We start from the raw sequence: 11,469 nt of genomic DNA on the forward strand, positions 1-11,469 counted from the left end.
GAACCCATGTTACATAGGGTGTGACGATGTTCGACAAAAAATTGTCACGGTTAGCCTCCCAACGTGCAAGCAACTCAGCACTGTTGTTCCTTCGTTAACATCTGTGGTCTTCTATTAGACGGCAGGTAACCCAGCGGGCACACAGCTTTAAGTACCCTAGCAGGTGGATGACTGTGTCACCAATAAGAATAGAGACGCCAGTTGTACAGCGAAGTGTTGTGTTACGATCCGTAGATTGGCTCGAATGAGAGTGTCCACACGTTCCAACATTGCAGGAGTCTGAGATGTCAGCGGCAGGCCTGCATCTCGGAGATCCGACTGGTTTGCGCGTCCGTTGCTGCAACGCTTACAGTCGCCTCGTCCAACGGCTCGCCTTGCTTTTGCCGACTACCAAGTCTTCGTAGACACTCAGCAAGTGCCTAAAGATACCTGCAATGTTCACGTTTTCTGGCTAAGGAAACTAAATGAGAGCTCTCTGCTTGAGACGCACCTCCGTTACCGACGCCCTTTTGATGGCTACGAATTGCACCATCACCTATCGGAACTGCATGAAACTGTAGACGCTGGAGAGGGAATATTTCACGATGTCTCACAACAATTTCCACATTATTTCATCCGCAATTGGCCTAGAAAAAAACGTGTCATATTAATTATTAATCGCTTCACGCTCATGGTGTTTCGGGGCCACACCGACAAGTTTTTGAGGTGAGGTAGGACACACAGAGAGGATCATTTTTTATGGGGGAACATAGAGTCCTTAACATTATAATAATAAATGACTAAAATTGCACAAAACTTATTGCTCATTATTATTTGTAAGTTCTGACAGTAATGTTAATGTATTGTTTAAACAGTCCGCAAGGTGTCTAAATACATGCTGTACACCTTTATATAAATGCCCGTCCAACACCGGATAGCACGGCATGATTCTGTCGAATTTTATGGAATGCATCAGTGTTCTGGGCTATCAGGTTATCTGTAGTGGCAACTGGAGCAACACAGACCATGCCCCTGACATGTCCCCAAAGAAAGTAATCAAAGAACGCCAAGTCACGCGGACACGCTGGACACACGACGGCTCCTCCTCGGCCTATCCAATGTTCCCCAAAATAGAAAGTTAATTGAGTTCGTACAGCAACACTGAAGGCTACTGTGCCTTCATTATTCTGGAACCAGACGTCTCCGTGCGCAGCAAGCGGTAGATTGACCTGCAGTTTCGGAAGTGTAGTCTGCAGGAGCTGTAAGGAAGCTGCTCTAACTAATCTTAATGACAGTATTATAGGTCGTACAAGATGATTTCCCACTATATCGTCTCTCTATCTCTTTATTCAACGTATCGGTTTGTTACGTTTGGAGTCGTGATTCGTGAATGAAAATATTTATAATCGTGATGTCACGTATATTTCGCAGACTCGTAGTAGAGACTAAAATATACGCTAATAAACATCAATGTTGCTACGTAGACAAATAATTCTGAATAAAGTTAATAAGTAAGAGTGTAACAATTTACCTATGTTGTCAATACAGAAGGCTAACTCAAAACTAAGCGTGGTTTGCTTACAATTGTAATGGTTAATATCCGATAAATAAATATTGTTGTAATGAGAGACACAACATAGTAATCTACGTAGTGCGCTACTACTCTGAATGGGAACACTGACCTTTGATATTGTTAATTATGATTTGAATAACATTTTTCGGCAGTGAAAACAAGATTTTTACTAGTCAGGAATTTACTCATCAGCAAGCCAGAGCGTCATATTATTATTTATTAACTTTGGGTTCATTGTGTATATTTAATGAAAAATTTTCTGCAAAGATATTTTCTTTTCCTATTAGCAAAATGTCTGAAGTATCTCTTCGTGTTATCTTGTGGGGGAAGCACTAAAATCATATGATTAATTATATATCACATAATAACTGCCAATGCGCCTTTGCGACAAAAGAATGGCAGATTTCCAATGGTTAAGATTGAATTCTAACAATAATTAATGACTTCCAGCTAATTATATTCACAAGAATGGAGAGGTATGAAATGAGACTAAAAGGAAAAATACTTTTTACGAATATACTGGGAAAAACATACACACAATTTCCAAAATCGTGCTTTCAGAAGCAATCTAGAACAAAATCGTCTAATATGTTCGAGAGCTCACACCAGAGTGATCATTTTATTCATCCAGGTCTTTATTCCAAAAAAAATGGTTCAAATGGCTCTGAGAACTATGGGACTCAACTGCTGAGGTCATTAGTCCCCTAGAACTTAGAACTAGTTAAACCTAACTAACCTAAGGACATCACAAACATCCATGCCCGAGGCAGGATTCGAACCTGCGACCGTAGCGGTCTTGCGGTTCCAGACTGCAGCGCCTTTAACCGCACGGCCACTTCGGCCGGCTCTTTATTCCAGAATTATAGAATTTTAATCAAATAATATACACATAGTCTTTCTTACTATTAGCATTTGTTACACAAGAATACATTTACTACTGATATTTTTAAATTCAAAATGCACAGAAGTGTAGAGTTTCCTAATTCCAAAATAATATTTCATCATTGATAGCGGTTTTACATACATAAACACCCTTTTTTATTCCTTATTGACACAGTTCATTTATGGTTATCGTAACATTTTATTACTGTTTTTAGAAGGCTTTCCAGGAGGCGGTACAACGTCTCTGAAAAGTTAAAAGCAGGACTTGTGCGAAAGGCATGCTTTTAAGTTTCCACTGAACAGTTACTTCCTAGGTTTATGCAGGATCAATAAGTTATGATTAATAATTCACGTTTTGGCTGAAGGCCTTTCAGAATTATTATGTGAATATGATTTCAGTACATTGTGTCACTTGCTATTCCTTAACTAGTACAGTTATCTTCTAACTTACTTTACTGTGACCAATACCGTTAGTCCGGAATTAAGTTAACAAATTGCCAGAGATTAGAATAATTTACTTCCGCATTCGGAGAGGCCCAGGGAAAACCCCAGCATGAAACCAGGTTGGAAGCCTTCGGACTAATTGTATATGAGTTTGGCAACATCATAGATAAAATCAATCACACTTTTGAGAATACATTAATTTTCAAAGGTGCAAGAGTCTGTAATTGCATTTTCATGAAAGATTCATTAAAATGATTAACCTGTTCAGTGGTGCCTGGCGCAGTATGTAACCCATGTGCACAGTAGTGGATAGTTATAGTTTTATTACAGTTTATTGTAGTTTAATTATATATTTTAAATTGTTCTTTTCGCAATAGCAAGGTATATAGTACATTTTAAAAGTTTTCAGGCGTTCAAATCTTTACAAAAGATATTTTGTTTTTCTAAGTTTGTGGTATACAGCGTTTATACATTAATAACGAGATTTCAAAATTCGCAATCGGCGTGTGTCGTTGGCAAGAGGCGTCGATAATCTGGAGATAGTTGTCTGCCCCTGCCTGTACTTCAGTTCGCAGTCCGCCTGGACAGCTAACGTGGAGCGGGCAGCTGTTGAGCTGTTGGCCATGAGTGTGAAGCGAGGAATACGGCATCTGGACTCGCTGCAGGAGCTCGTCACTGCTTTCTGCTGACTTAGGAAACATCTCACCCAGAAACAGAAACATGAAAATTACTGAAGAGGCATCAGAATGCCTATATGACATAACATCGGCTGTGTAGTGGCAGCTTCTGACACAGAATGTAACAGCAACACTAAATGTAGTGGGAAGAGACAGAAGGCACAGTATTAAGACTCGTCCGAGATTTCCAAGTGATTTATTGTTTCCAACTACAGTGCCCCCACTCCTCTCGGTCTGCATCACTGGGTGCTGCAATGCTGAGGACACCACATCGCTGACTGTGAAACGGCTTGGTACAGAATGGCTGCCTCAGCGACCCTGGCATGCACTGCTGTGAGTCCTGTGTGTCAGCCTAGTACGGCCACGGAGTAGCGTCGTCGTCAGGATGTGCCAGCAGCCAACTCAACGGCCTTCACCTCTGGCGCCCCAGCGCCGTTCACCGGGAGCTGCCGGCAGCCCACTGCGCACTTCTTCACCGTTGTGATTCAGATCATGGGCGACAATAAGTGCCTGAGATCCGACGTCCGAATCTGTGGCCCTTGCCTCGGGATGCCTCCAGCGTAAGTTGGGAGCCAACAAGTCTGCCTGCGGTAGCGAGCCGTGGAGTGGCCCATCGCTGGCTGGATACCGACCCCTGACCTGCCGTAGACTGAAATGCTGGCGCCCCATCTGCTGCTGCAGGTAGCCGGTGGTGTGACACGCCCCACATCCAGGAGAGCTGTCATACTAGAATGCCTTGTTAGAAAACTGGCACCAATTTGTACGCAGCTGTGTGCCTCTATTTTGCTAATGCGCCACTCCAAACCACGTACTCAGAACCCCTAGGTAGGCCAGTCGGCCCCTTCTGCCTGCAACTTGCTTCATGCAAACCGCTGCGTTTTCAGCGGGCCTATGTCCCTTTGGCCTCCATTCTACTTTGCAATCACTGGTAGCGTAACTGGAAAGATCTTGTACTGCTTAGTACCCTGTTAGCGTCAAACAAAAATTTTTATCACATCTGTTTGTGAAGTTTTTAGGTCGTTTGTGATTGTTTTTTGTAGAAATATCGCGATAGTTAGATCCAGTTCGTGAAAACAGATCACATCTTTATATTAGTTATTGCTCTGAACGCACTGAGCATTAGCTCCACAGTTTCCACTGTATCTGTGAAAATTATTCACATTATCACTTCACAATGAAAGTTGCAAATACCTGCATTATCTTATCGGTCGCAGAAACGTTTATTTTACTCTCAAAAGTTTTCATAATTTAGTTTTAGCGATGCCAGACGCCATTATCTGGAGGTCCATGAAGCTCCAGTGCTCTGTCGGTGTAACAGTCTGTCCTGTAAGTCTCCACACATACCACCTTTGAGCTTGTTCACGCGTCATTTTTAGCACTGTTAGTTATTTATATGTCGAACATATAATTTTGCTTATGACATTTATGACAAGTTTTTATATACAGTTTGTGATTGCACGATGTACGTATATTAGTCATCTGTATATTGTTGTTGCATATTATAATCCTACAGGCGTGTACATAAACTTTTCGTGAAACATAATAAACTCACATAAGCTTACACAAGTATCTCCACTCCAAGCTTTATGATCAGTTGAACCATCTGGAATCTGCCGCTCAAGGCTCGGTCTTGACGTATACAAAATAACGACTAGTGTATCATTCTTCGTGTTCAAGAACACAACTGCATCTGTAGAGAACACCAGTGCATGTTCCTGTTTACTCAGAAAAGCGACCTACCGGTGCCTAATTGAAAATAATGTTGCCGCCAGGACAACATCAGAAACGCTAAAGCTAACGGCAAAACTGCCGTTAGATCTGGTAAGAAAAACTTCATCTCAAAGCAATCCGAACTCTGATAATCCATGGCGCATCTTGTTATGTTTGTAACGCACGCAAGGTCATGTATGTACTATACGAATATGTGATAAAAATGGTGGTACCTATTTAAACAAATGCAGTTTCTATCAGTTTGACCAATGGCGCCATCTGTTTTCCCCCGTCATGCTCCAACAGATTTGTTCTTCTTATTTTTTCGTTTGATGCTAATTTCGTGACATGTTTGGCCCAGGTAACTATCAATGGACGACCCTGTATATCTATTGTTGATATTTTTTACGTTAAAAACAAATAAAACTGTAGAGTTTTCTAATTCGAAAATAATATTTCATCATCGGTAGCGCATTCACTTAAATAAACATCCCCAGTTTTTATTCGTTATTGACACAGTTTACTTGTCGTTATCGTAACACTGTACTACTGTTTCTAGCAGGCTTTCCAGGAGACGGTATGCCACCATTCCCGCCCATACATCTATGGAGAACCTTCGTTATGCGGGCTCTCATAGCCCCAGATGTGACTGTTCCAGCTGTTAAAATGCCCGACACTTGTAAAAAAGGCCTCATCCGTAAACAAAACATGTGTGTGGAAGGCAACGTCATTCTATTTATGGTGTATGAATCACTGCATAAACTGCACGCGACGTGGTACTCACCTGATCCAAAAACCTGCACCCCTTGAAGATGGTACACGTGTAAATTGTGCTCCTGCAATACTCTACAGACAGACAGCTAATCTGTTCCCATAACACGGGCTATAGCATGCGTGCTGTTTGAAGGTTTATTCCTAAGTCCACGCATCACTTCAATCCCAAAGCCTGGTGTCTTCACGTCTCTCCCGCCACCACGAACATGCTGAGGATGCAAACATCCGATTACTCGTACTCGCCCATAAACTGCACCGAAAGTGCTGTGGTGTGGATGTCTTCTGTTAAGGAACCAATTTCTGTACATCTCTAGCATTTCCCCCTCACCCCAGCGCAACTCTTAATCATGTCAGTGAGCTCAACAAAGCCATACTCCGTGTTTCATTGAGTACTAACACCAAGAAAATCTGAATAGTGGGCCAGTAAGGTTCACGACACTCAAGCTACAAGGTGAGTGACAGGGCTGGTACGACACCACAGAATGACAATCTCACTAGGAGCAGTAGCTAGTTGGCAGTGTGCATCATCATCATTTGCATAACTAATAAAAGGCGGTTCAAATTATTTACGCTCCTTGACAAAAAATGATCTTCTTTGTGTGATCTATCATCCCTTAAAGTTTGTCTGGTAGTCAAGTGTGAAAGAGACTACATAAAGAGCGTGGTGCGGACTGGCGTAACGCATGCAGAGGCATCAGGAAAGAACAGCGCGAACGTTCAAAGCTGTCACAGTTGTCAGTTAGACATGCTCGACGTGAAGTCAGCGAGTCGTGTTTGCATCCGATTACACTACGGAGGCCTGCAAAGAGGAAGAGCGAGTTGTAGTGCGTTTTTTGACTACGGAGCGAATGTCAGGAAGTGAAATTCATACCCAAATGTCTGCTGTGTACGGCGAACACAGTACGTCGCGTGCGCGCTTGCATGAGTGGAACTAACGATTTCGAGCAGGTCGGGTAACTTTGAAAGACAGCAGTCAGAGAGCTCATCGTGTCGCAACCCTTCTGTCATTGCTGCGACGGATCCTGCGATCAGAAATGACCGACGGAGGACGGTGGAAGACATTTCGCATCATTCATGTTGGGAATCAGTCACGTTACCGCTCACGGTAGAACATGAGAAGTCCAGGAAAATCTGTGCACTTTGGATTCCCGACAGCAGAGCGGGAGCAACACAAGTTGAGCACAATGTCGACATCAATGGAGCACCTGCAACGGTATCACGTTAAAGAATATTATTTGGTGACCCGTATTTCTGCGGTAAATGAAACATGGTGACATCATTTTGAGGCGGAGGGCATGCACCAGAACCAACAATGGGAGCATATGGATTCACCCCCACTAAAGAGTCCAATGCCGTGCACGTCAGCTCTGGCAAAGTCATGATGAGCTTTTTATTTGACAGCAAGGGCTCGCTGCTCATTAACTTTCTGGAACACGGCGCCACACCTAACACACAGCTATACATGTACACTTTGCAAAAGCTGAAGCGCCCCCAGGATTGTTGACGGGCGGCATCGTTCTGTTACGGGATAATGCTCGCCCACTTGTTGCCATGTTTGTTTCGACAACGCTTCAGGTGAATGATTTCAATTATTTTCCCTTATCTATTTTTTAGTTGGTCCTTAAATGCGTAATTATCTTTTTTACCCCGATTTAATTATGAGAACAACAAATTAACGAAACTTCCTGGCAGATTAGAACTGTGTGCCCGACCGAGACTCGAACTCGGGACTTTTGCCTTTCGCAGGCAAGTGCTCTACCATCTGAGCTACCGAAGCACGACTTAAGCCCGGTCTCACAGCTTTACTTCTGCCAGTATCTCGGATTCTGGAAACAAATAAACGACCAAATGACCTTTTACCGACCAAATATACAAATTCTCTTCATTTGATCTTAACCAGTATTAGTCACTTACTTTCCTTCTAACAACACTACCGCAACCCCAAGTGTATAGCGCTGACGTACTGAAAGGTTCCATGCCCTCTTTTGCATGTCACCTCTCGTTTACATCATTTTTATTAATGTTCTGTCACTGCACGGTGGTAACAGACCGAATAAGGTTATTGTAACGAATTTGTACTGACAGCTCAAAAATACTTTTCACTTGATCCCTATGCATGTTCGGTTGCTTCCCTGTGTGGCCTGTGTGAGGCGAGCATTGGAGGACGCGGCACACTGCATTTCCGGTTGGGGGCTGCACTTCTCCGAATTCTGAGGGGTTCGTACAATGGGCTTAAGCGTCTGGCGGAACGACTGACGTCGGTCGAGTTTCGCCTATTGTATGCAGGGCAAAACAACCTGTGAGACGTAGTAGTGTCGCCGCAGTTTATGTGTTTACCTTTCCGGCGCGTCCGGAACGAAGACTCCTGGCACCAACTGACTGCATTGTCCTCCTGACTCTGACAAGGGAACCTCCCCATCGCACCCCCCTCAGATTCAGTTATAAGTTGGCACAGTGGATAGGCCTTGAAAAACTGAACGCAGATCAGTCGAGAAAACAGGAAGAAGTTGTGTGGAACTATCAAAAAAATAAGCAAAATATACAAACTGAGTAGTCTATGGGCAAGATAGGCATCATCACGGACAATGTGAGATCAGGAGCGCCGTGGTCCCGTGGTTAGCGTTAGCAGCTGTGGGATGAAATGTCCTTGGTTCAAGTCCTCCCTCGAGTGAAAATTTTAATTTCTGTATTTTCGCAGTTACGATCTGTCCGTTCGTTCATTGACGTCTCTGGTCACTGTAATAAGTTTAGTGTCTGTGTTTTGCGACCGCACCACAAAACCGTACGGTTAGTAGACGAAAGGACGTGCCATTCCAATGGGAACCGAAAACATTTGATCGCTAGGTCATAGGTCAACGGATTCCTGCACAGGAAAACACTTCTGATATATTCTATACGACACTGGTGACGGCATGTGCGTCACATGACAGGAATATGTTGTCGACCCACCTAACTTGTACACTTGGCGACTGGGTAGAAAGATTCTTCTACCTTGCCCGATTTAGGTTTTCTTGTGGATTTGATAATCAGTCCCAAAAAAGTGATGAAAACATAAGAGTTTGTCACATAAACTGCAACAAATGAATGCAACAGTTTCACGGTCGCACAGTTTTCCCTGTGCTGTGTCAAAACATATGTTTTTAACGTTTTCAAATTTTTCCGTGTGTAGACCGTCAAATCCTGCATATGTCCAAGCAAATCTGAACATGCCCTGGAAATTTGGAGAGCGAAGTTGATTGTATGTGTGCGCCTGAACTTTGATAATTGTCTGAAAATAAAAAAATTAAAATTTTCATTCGAGGGAAGACTCGTTCCACAGTTGCGCACGATAACCACATGACCACGGCGCTACTCAGCTAATACTCTCCTTATTGTGGCCTATGTTAAGCATGGACTACTCAGTTTGTACATTTTGCTTATTTTTTAATAGTTCCACACAACTTCTTTCAGGTTTCTCGGTTGATCTGTGTTCAGTTTTTCAAGGCCTATCCACTGTGCCAACTTATAACTAAATCTGAGGGGGGTGCGATGGGGAGGTTCCCTTGTGAGAATACTTGTGGACTGTACCCTTCTGTGTGTGACTGTCTGGCGCCGGATGGATGGTGGTCTAGGCAGGTTGTTTTCGTAGTCGGTTAAACGGCAAGTTCAGTGCCCTCAACTGAACAGCAGAAGCATGATTGGTCAACTTAAACTGAGGCTAGTTGACATCATAATGCCGTGCTCGTAATTGAAGGGAACGGTCGCTTTTGGCGCGTATGATGTTCTGAGACAGTGTGGGGGAATTTTGGAATCAGCACTGAATGCTGATTCGCGGTTTTCTAGGGGAGTAGGGAGTTGAGCAATGTTGGCGCATTGAGATTCGGGATCTGATCTTCTTCGGAGTCGGACGGTCTTGCGACTTAGTCGCACTTTTTTCCGGCAGAACTTAGAATTCGCGGACAGCCTTCTAGGTCAGGGGTTGAAACAGAGTTGCTGCACACCAGAAGTCGGCACCTACATCATCAGAAACCTGCCTATCGACGACCTGCTACAGATTTCAGGATTGGTAAAGTATTTTGCGGCTCCGGCATTGTAGGACCTTATCAATTTTATACTGAAGTCCTCAGCTCGCTTTGCCACAAGTCCACCTTGCCTGTTTCTCCATATGATTCCATGTGATTCCATGTGAGCTCTCACTACTAATTGTGATATGCAATATAGTCGAAAGAGTAATATTTGATTGATTAGGACCTCCAGTCATTATCGTCAAGCTATTGCATCGCAGAGAGTAGGAGCCCTGGTTCTGGAACCGACTCTTATTCGCATATTAGTTCAGAATACCCCATCCTTTAACCCACTGTTTGTGTCGATAATCATTTTCCTTGATGTTGTGATGTATAATAAATCTCATTGTAATATTTAAGCTGAATATCGTTTTGTAGATATATGTACAATCCCATTTCCTGTTGCTTATTATGATAAAGCTCTCTTTTTTTTCTCTGAGTAGATTACGGTTTTTATTACATTATTGTGAGTGTGCACTCCTTATTTTACCAACTAGCAGGGTCCACCATCATTTCCCTCCGTTACCGTGGCGTGCATAATCAATCAGGTGGTAGGTAAGCGGTGGGGGTGGGGGTCGAGTGCATGTCTTGTTCTCACGCAAAATTCGTCAACATTAAAGAGGTACAAACTCTTCTCGACCCCGGCACCTCGCAATACTAAGTTCACCTTTTAGTATTTACTTACTAACAGCCGCTCACACAGTTGCAGATGATGTACGCTGAGAGGAAACGGCAATAGGAAAAAGCACAAAATATATGCCGCAAAGAGCGACAGTAATTCTTAAAAACACTCCATAACATACAACAAATAAGGTAGTATGAAAGTATCTATAGAAAACTATATTTCAAAAAACGAACAGTAAAAATGTAAAAGTGTGGTTCAAAAAATTCAAATGGCTCTGAGCACTATGGGACTTAACATCTATGGTCATCAGTCCGCTAGAACATAGAACTACTTAAACCTAACTAACCTAAGGACATCACACAACACGCAGTCATCACGAGGCAGAGAAAATCCCTGACCCCGCCGGGAACCGAACCCGGGAACCCGGGCGCGGGAAGGGAGAACGCTACCGCACGACCACGGGCTGCGGACGAAAAGTGTGTTACTGTGTTTGTACAACTATGCAAGTTTCTGTATGTTTTAGATTTAAAAAACCCACTGATGATGGTGGTATTTGTCGCCGAAACCAGTTCGGCAAATGAATAAGTAAACAAATAACAAGGTGTTTTTTATCAAAGCGGGCTCACAACTCTGATATTGTTGTTGTTTTTCTCTGCAGACACGGACCAAATGCAAGAGTTCCAAGATAAAATTATTGCCACCTTTAACGAAATAAATGCATCAATAATGGTGTCTTTAACTACCCTACGCTAAGGGGATATT

This window comes from Schistocerca serialis, chromosome 1 (genome assembly GCF_023864345.2).
Source record: "Schistocerca serialis cubense isolate TAMUIC-IGC-003099 chromosome 1, iqSchSeri2.2, whole genome shotgun sequence".
In the NCBI taxonomy this organism is placed as follows: Eukaryota; Metazoa; Arthropoda; class Insecta; order Orthoptera; family Acrididae; genus Schistocerca; species Schistocerca serialis.